The sequence below is a fragment of the Grammomys surdaster genome, unplaced genomic scaffold (assembly GCF_004785775.1).
Source record: "Grammomys surdaster isolate TR1022 unplaced genomic scaffold, NIH_TR_1.0 126248, whole genome shotgun sequence".
Lineage (NCBI taxonomy): Eukaryota > Metazoa > Chordata > Mammalia > Rodentia > Muridae > Grammomys > Grammomys surdaster.
The window spans coordinates 4801303-4809616 of NW_021621048.1; the positions used below are offsets into that span (position 1 = coordinate 4801303).

General features: G+C 41.4%; 1 non-coding gene across 1 annotated transcript; it reads left to right on the top strand.

The window, feature by feature from the left end:
- The first annotated feature begins 292 nt into the window (after window positions 1–292).
- Window positions 293–394, top strand: LOC114613642. Its single transcript, XR_003710211.1, has one exon. It is a non-coding gene; the product is annotated as a U6 spliceosomal RNA (small nuclear RNA).
- Window positions 395–8314: the final 7920 nt, after the last annotated feature.

Consider the following 8314-nt stretch of genomic DNA (forward strand, 5'->3'; position numbering starts at 1 on the left):
AAATTGCCCAGATGCCAGCTGAGACCAGACCTACCCCTGTGCTTGACAGAGAAGAAACACAAAGTCAAGAGGCTTAGAGACATTAAAATGGCCAAATGATATGAAATACTATAACCAGAACCAGTCAAATGACAAGTCATGTGCCCCAGAGTTATGCCAACCATACTTTTTAAAAATGGAAAAGTAAAAATCATAAACAGCACAAAGTGTTTAAACATATGTTATTTCAAATGGGATAGAGATAAATTTAGTCTACAGTAATCACCGTTTTCTACCATAAAATTATGGCTTGTGCTACATTGGATACCAATCTCCAAAAATTGGAAAAGTACAGAGATTAGCATGATCCCTGAGCAAGGATGAAATGAAAGTTCACAAAGTGTGGTGTGTTCTGAGTATGGTGGTCCACGCCTGTATTCCTATACTTGGGAGGCAAAGGCAGTAGGAAGAGAAGTTCAGGTCTTCCTTGACTACCTAGTGAAATCAAAGCTTTTGTGGCCTTGATAACCTATTTCAAAAGGAAAAACAAAACATTATCTTGCTCATAGCCTGTAAATGTCAAGATAAGAATGTGCCAGAATATGAGCACCACCCTTTCTTGTTAGGGCCTGCTACACTGACCCTTCTCATTTGACCCTGGGATTTTCCTGAGCCCTTCCTGTAGAGGAATCACTGATGCTTCGCCACAGGCCGCAGGACCAGCCAGTTCTCAGATACTGATGAGGCTCCTAAGCCATTGCTCTCTCTTATCCCCAAGCTAGGTAGATGACAAGAGTGAGGGCCTTGCAGGTTCTTCCCAGGGAAAGAAGAGGGCTTTCACAATGACTAGAACACTCCAAAACCTGCCCACTGTAGACTGAATTCTTCTATCCTCCAATAATTATGAGTCCTAGCTCCAGTGTGACAGAATTTCGTGTGGGGTCTTTAGGAATTAAATATAATGAGATTTGATTTCATGGGTCCCGTGAGTTAACATTCTTACATGAAGAGAAAGGCAGACTTCTGTTTCACATGATACCCTTCTTTTAATGTCCTGTTTCGACTCCAAACTTTCAAACTGAGTGTAAGAAAACTCAGTTTGAGAATATTCTAAAACGTTGTGAACAAACTGTATTGTTAGGAGGCGGTCTTGCTATGGGATTGGGTGAAATATCCAAACCACTCTTAATTTCCTGAATTGTATTTCATTGATTTTTCTGGATTGGACATTATGGTGTAAAGTTAAAGAGAGAAAACAAAAGATAAAAGAAAAAGAAAAAAGAAAAAGAAAAATTAAAGGTGTGCATTACACAGAAATGACTTTGGCCAGCATTTCAAGACATGATTCTGACTGATTCACATACTCTGACCATCCCCACCTGTATCACCTCCTTCTAATAAAGATATTCCTCTCCCCCACCCTGCCATCACACTGGAACAAGAATGGCTAGTATCCAAGTTCTGAAGTTCAAAGTTGTCATTTGGAAGGCTTTTCTCTTTGCAAGCACCTAAACAGTCAACTCCAGGCTGGTGGAATGAAAGCCTGAATCATGCAAGGGGCCTGGGCTCTTATTCGCTGCTATGTTCCAAGTAAGAGAAAAAGCTCAGAAAGGAAGCAACAAAAGCAGGGATGGAATCGGGAACCTATCTGGAAGAGCCCTCTTCTTTCTAGTGATTGCTCTCATGGCATAAAAGAGTGTTCGGTCATGTGGTATACAGAAGGAAGTTTGTGTTTATCTATGAGAGTCAGGAGGTCAGAGAAAGAACCTTGGTTGATGTCTTCATTGACCACGTATCTACAGATGTTTTCGTCTAAAGGCTCACATTAACTCTCACATTAACTCTCTTCAACTTATAAAATCTCTAGGCTATGATTTCTGATAAGGGGGGGTGGTTATTATGAAATCTGTATTATAAATTTGACTATTCATTCCCCAAGCCAGTTGGATCAGGAAGCTTAACATGGACAAACAAGAACAAATTCAGCCACTCTAGACTGGTGCTTATCTTTTTTTTTTTTTCCTGTCTTGTCACCCAGTATGTGGCAGAGGAGGGAAAGGAAGGGGATCAGTTAGTCACTTGTACTATTTATAAGGCCTCCAGGAAAAGCCTGAGATAGTGGTAAAATGTCCCTTTCTTTGTATTCTTTATGTAATTGTTTCCCTAGTCGGTCCTACTGTCCCAGGGTCACTGAAAAGCTCCCACATCCAAAGCAGCTGCACGACTTTGGTTTTGTTCCTTTCCCCTGCCCATGTTCAAGGCTGTGGACACCAAGTGTCCCAAACTGTCACTGCAAAGGATTCCTGTGCCCAAGGTGGCTTTATCGTTGACAATCAGAGACTCGGAGAAGCCATCTTTAACAACATTCTGTGGTGGATAAAAATGAACCTGCAGGGGCCTGGAAACATGGCTCAGTGGTTAAGAGCACTCACTGACTGCTCTTCCAGAGGTCCAGGGTTTGACTGCCTTCACTGCAGATCATGAATATCTGTAAGCCCAGCTCCAGATGTTCCTACACCCTCTTTTGGCCTTTGCAGGCATCAGGCATGTAAGAGTTGCACAGACATATATGCAGGCAAAACCCACAATAAAACATATACACACATGAAATAATTTAAACAACAAAGAAAGAACCCTCAGAATATGCGTATACTAGAAAAGGCTTGAACCAGAAAAAAAACGTTTTCACTCAGGTAGAATTATGAATATAATTTTAATTGAATAAGCTTTTCCCAAAGGTTGAATTAACATACAAGCTGAAATTCTGGACAATGCACTTCTGCTTTGTTTTGCAGTGGTAAATCTGAAAGGGACCACCCCATTACCACACCAAGTCCTCCTCTCAAGGAGAAAGTTCTAGAGCAGCAGCATTCATCTGAGCTAGCCTTCAACAGCCTTCTGCTCTTAACAAGGTGTTCCTGACACTTCCTTTGAATCTGGGTCCTGGGACATTTGGAAGAGAATGTCTTAATTCAAGGCTAAATGCTAAAAGACACTATGACTGCCCACTGGTCTTCTCCTCCCAAGATCCTTGCCAAGGTCTCATGTTGTAAGGAAAGCAAGTCAGACCATGGAAAGATTTTGGTGTCTCAGCTGACAGTCAGCATTACACATAGATACACAGACACACTGATAGATAGACAGACAGACAACACACAAACATACACACACAGAGAGATATACACAGATACATACATACAGACACACATACACACACACACACAAACACACAGACACGAACAGACACACACCCACGCCAACCATAGGCTGTCGAGTGAGTAGGAACTAGGAACTCTGACATTCAGGCAGCCTCCATCTTACTCCAGCTAACCTGGGCACCTGCCCTCTTCCAGCTGCCAAACTGCAGATTCATGAGAAAAATAAATAAAGGATTATTTTAGGCCAGTGAGTGTTGGGATGATTTATGAGTTCATTGTGGCAAATAGCCAGAACACAGGAACAGTGTTGGGGAGGTTTTAGAGAGGATCTCCCAAAGTGTTAGGGACACGGGTGTCTCCTGCACAGCTCGAGTCTAGGATGATCTCTCTCAGGGTTTGTTGTCCCTCCGTCAGTTTCTCTCTTTTGACCCTGGCGAAAAACAATGAACATGTCTTTGATTTTGGAGGATTTCTTACAAAAAAAAAAAAGTCACTTTTGATGTGAATTGAAATCTCAAGGAGACTCTAGGACAAAATGTCGCTTTAAGTCTGACGGAGATCAGTAGCGAATGGAGAGGCAGAACAGATGGTCCTTTAACAGAGCCATTTTTAGTTACCACTGGAAGAGTCATCCAGTCCTAAATGCCTGCATTGCTTAGGGGGTGAGTAGTAAATAGTAACTTAACAGTAAAGAGATTACTAGTGGCCAGTTCCTCCAGCACTGGCCCGCATGTCAGGCAAGCTGGTGAAGGCCCAGCACGGAGCTCTAGCTGTGAGGAGCCATGCTGTGAAACCTGGCTCTGCTCCTCCTGTCTTTCCTATGTTGTGCAACTAACTAATCTTTCCCCACCTCAGGTTCCTCAGCTCAATGCTGGCTCTCTGGACACTTCCTGCTACTTTAGAGTTGCTGTGAGATTCAGACAGACATGTAGAGCCTAGCATCAACTAAGTCCTCTGGAACAATGACTGTTAGTTTTATATTCCAGACACCAGATCTGCCGTCTGTGTGATTTATCCTAAATTAAGCCTTTGTCCATAGAATTTAAGCACAGATGAAATCCATTTAAGTCCACACGTAAGGGAAACTTTTGCTGTAAGAGTCGTGCCTCGGTCCACATCTGGTAGCTAGGGGCATGGTAGACTAGGGCTCAGTGGCAGCTGTAACAACTCTAGAAATGAGAATTTTGCAAGGAATGGGAACTAAACTCGGTCTTTTCCAAATTCCCAAATGTCATACAAATTGTATGCCTTTAAAGTCTTTGAGGCAGTGGTTCTCAACCTTCCTAATGCTGCAACCCTTTAATACAGTTCCTCATGTTGTAGTGAAGTGACCTCTACTACAAAATTATTTTGTTTCTACTTTATAACTGTAATTTTGCTGTTGTTATGAACCATAACGTAAACAACTGATATGCAGGATATCTGATATGCGACCTCATAGGGGTGTCGACCCACAGGTTGAGAACTACTGCTTTAAGAAGCTACGTATATGCCAGGCTCTGTTTTTGTTGTGCACTCTTTCTATAGCCAAATGTGGCAGAGGTTCTCTGGAGATGTTTGGTGTTTTCTCGGCGTGAGAGGCAGCTAGAGAGGCCTTGGCTGCCACTCCTGGCCCTTGGCATGCAGCACCGACAGTGCCTTCCCTTAACCCAGTTGCCCCCATCCTCCCATAGAGTAAGTGCCCACTTTGCTTCATTGTGTGCTTCTAGCTTTCTTTCTGAAGAAACCTCAACCGATTATAGCAGGACCCACACATTTATCTTTCGCACAGCAGTCTCTGCTAAGTGACTCATTCTTCTAAGGTATTCATTGTGACCTCACTGAGCTTCTCTTGATAATTAGTAAAACAAGGAAAGCAAAAAGCAGGCAGAGGTTTTTGAAAACAGATTAAAGACAATTGCTCAGAAACACTAGCAAGCTGGAACTGTTGTGTCTGCTAGGGAGAAAACCTACATCCTGTAGCATCATGAAATGGGCAGTACTCTGGGAAGTGAGACCATTGGGATGACCTTCATCTACCTTAAAATACTAGTTAAGTTTATAAGCTATTGACACATATTTCCTCAGCTCTGAGAAACTGGCTTTTGAATAGCTATCATTTGTCAAAAGTATTTTCTTCATCAAAGCACAGGGGGCATCTCTGAGACTCTCCACTAACCTTGGCCCCTCTTCCTTAAGGCTTTCCTCCACTCAGGCCAGAAGGACACACTGGGGAAGAAACAAAACAACAGTAACAATAAAATACCCACATTGTTTTCTATGGTAGTTTGAATGAGATGTCTCCCACAGTCTCAAGCATTTGAGTGCCTGGTCCCTAATTGATGGTGCTGTTTGAGAGGTTTAGAAGTCATTTAGGATTTGTGGGAGGAAATATGACAGTAGAGGTGGAATTTGAGAGTTTAAATACTCTCCCATGTCTAGTTCACTTTCTGTTTGGTTTTTGAAGTTCAAAAAATGAATCTTCTGCCTGCTGCTCCAGCCATTATGCCCACCACCATTGGCTTCCATCGGCCATCTTGGACTCTAACCCCCTGAGACTATAAGCTCAAACAAACTCTTTCCTCAATAGATTGCTTCGTCATGGTGTTATCAGAACCACAGAAAAATAACTAATATATTTTCTAATTTTCTTGGCTTATCAGTAGTCACATGATTCGGATCTAGAAGAATGGTTTGTGAGATAAATTTTGTTAAAAACAAAACAAAATTAAAAACAAACAAACAAAAAAGTAATAAATATAATTAGTGGGGATTCCTTCTTTTGCATCTCATACCTTCAAAATGAGTATGTCTTGAGGAACTGTAGCAGTCATTTTGAGATCAGGAAGTGGCAAGCCAATCTACCAAGGATTATAAAGGCAAAAGATACAGTGACATTGGATATTTGATGTTGCTATGGAGTCAACATCTTCCCTTGGTGCCTCCCTTACCCCAGACTTTTCCTTACATGAGAATAATATTAATAAACCCTTGTTTGTATGAGCAAGAAGTATTTGTAGGGTATTCTATTCCTTGTAGCCACATCTCAAAAAAATACAGTTGTGCCTTGGAATCTCCCTGAATTGTCTCTAAAATGGTGCCTTGCCCAGCCACATAGATAGCACAATCTTTGCATGCCCAAGTCTCTTTGGTTAGACTGGATCATTTGATGGTGTGATATAACTTATGCTTATATTCCTATGTACATTAAATCATCTCTGGATTACATGTAGTAGCTAATGCAATGTAAAATGTCTGTTAGTAGTTAGGCTGAATTCTTAGGGCACAATGACAAAGAAAAAAAGCCTATACATGTTCAGTGCAGATGCTTTTCTAAAAAAAAGAATATTTCAATCCTTAAGGTACTTGAATCCATAGCCATACAGCCCACACACTGGGAGGGCTGGCTCTGGATTATTTATACCACCCAGGGTTTTTTCTTAGGAACACAACAAGACAACTGCCACAGGAGTACATTGAGCATTATAAAATGAGAACTAATTTTAAAGTCTCTTTTTAAAGGAATCAGATGGTTTCCTGAGAAGCTCAGGGTGGGAGACATTTCACAGGCGTGCTAGATGATAAAATGGGATGCGTCACATGTTCCTCTCCACAGCACACGAAGGCTGCTGCGCCCTTAAATCATTAATAATCAGTTAGTGTTTTCAAAGTGCTTGGCCATCCTTCGGATGTTTCCCCCTCAGGATCTCTGTAGGAGATTGTAAATCTCATCTAACAATGGAAGAACTGAAAACAAGGCTTTTCAAAGGCTCTCAAGGAGATGCTGGGCCTCTGGCAGACTCAGAACTAAAACTCAAAGAACTTAGCATGCTCTTGTAGTTTGTTTTCTCTTGTAAGTCCAATGTGACACAGCCCAAGGAAGAGCTATATTTAAAAAAATGTTTTATCTCCTATGTATATTTAAAATAAAGTTCATACACATGTATGAAAGTGTTACCTATCATTATATATAAAAATGACTGTAAAAGATGGCAAAGGAAGGGGGAAGATGGCTTCTTAATATGCAGACAACTCTGCCCAATATTGCCATGCCAGAAGTGATGTCATATTTACTGCTTTCTGGATGCACCAAGTGATGAGAAATGAAGGGTTGCTCTTTTTTAAAAGTAGACAATGAAGAAAATACCTCATTGGCAGAACAGAATGAAGTTTTTTCTTACTTTTACACAAACAAACAACAAACTGCAGAATTAGTTCTCACACCACATCTGAAGTCCTAATACTTGGAGGGCTGAGGAAAGCGGATCATGGGGTAAGACCCTCAAAGAGTTATTTTTGATTAAAAAAATACACATTCAGAAGTACAGAGCTCAGAATACTCCTCTGCCTTCTGAAACCTAAGAAAATGTTTTGGAAGTTCAATAATGTTCTGTTTGATGAAACAGAAATGAGGCCTTTAATTAATTATTCTAGTTTCAAGAATAAATTCATGCATTTCAAAGCATTTTATCAAAACTTCACATTAGTAAGATTTATGTGATATGAGTTCAAAAGGGAAAAATGGGGGGGGAGCTCAGATGGAAACACAAAGAAGCCCTAATTAAGCATGCCTCAAAGCTATCTTTGTTTCCAAATTGAGAGACCTGGAGGCAAGGATCCTGTGTCCCCTCTCTGCTACCTCCTTAGTGTGAGAGCTGGAAGACATCCCTTCCTCTCAACATTCAATGACTGTACGGGGCAAAATGATGAGTCTCTTCCTGAGTGGGATTAAACAAGATGAACTGTAACAATAACATTAGCTATGCTTGTTGCCCAAAAGTGTCTTAAGGCAATCACACAGGCAAGCGAGGACCCACTGGACACCTGCTACAGAAGCTGTAACTTAGCCTGCTCTAGGTGGCAGGCAACAAAAGTGAGTTGATTCTCAGGATCACACTGTTCCATCCAAACCTGTTGGGTTTAAACTGTTGTTAAGGAACATCTTCTCAGTTTACTAGTGCCTGGCAGGACCTGTCTTGAGTACATTTTTAAAAAACCATTAGGGACAGATCCTGGAGAAGAGAGAGGGGACAATTGGTTCAGCCTGTCATTGAGGACACTGATGGTCAATGGACCTTATAGAGGCGGCACAGCTGGAAGAGTTTGAGGAATGAAGAGGCTGGTGTGTAGCAAGCAGAAGAAGTGGACCTCTGAGCAGAAATCTGCTAGCATGAGAAAATGATAGAGTGTGATGAAGA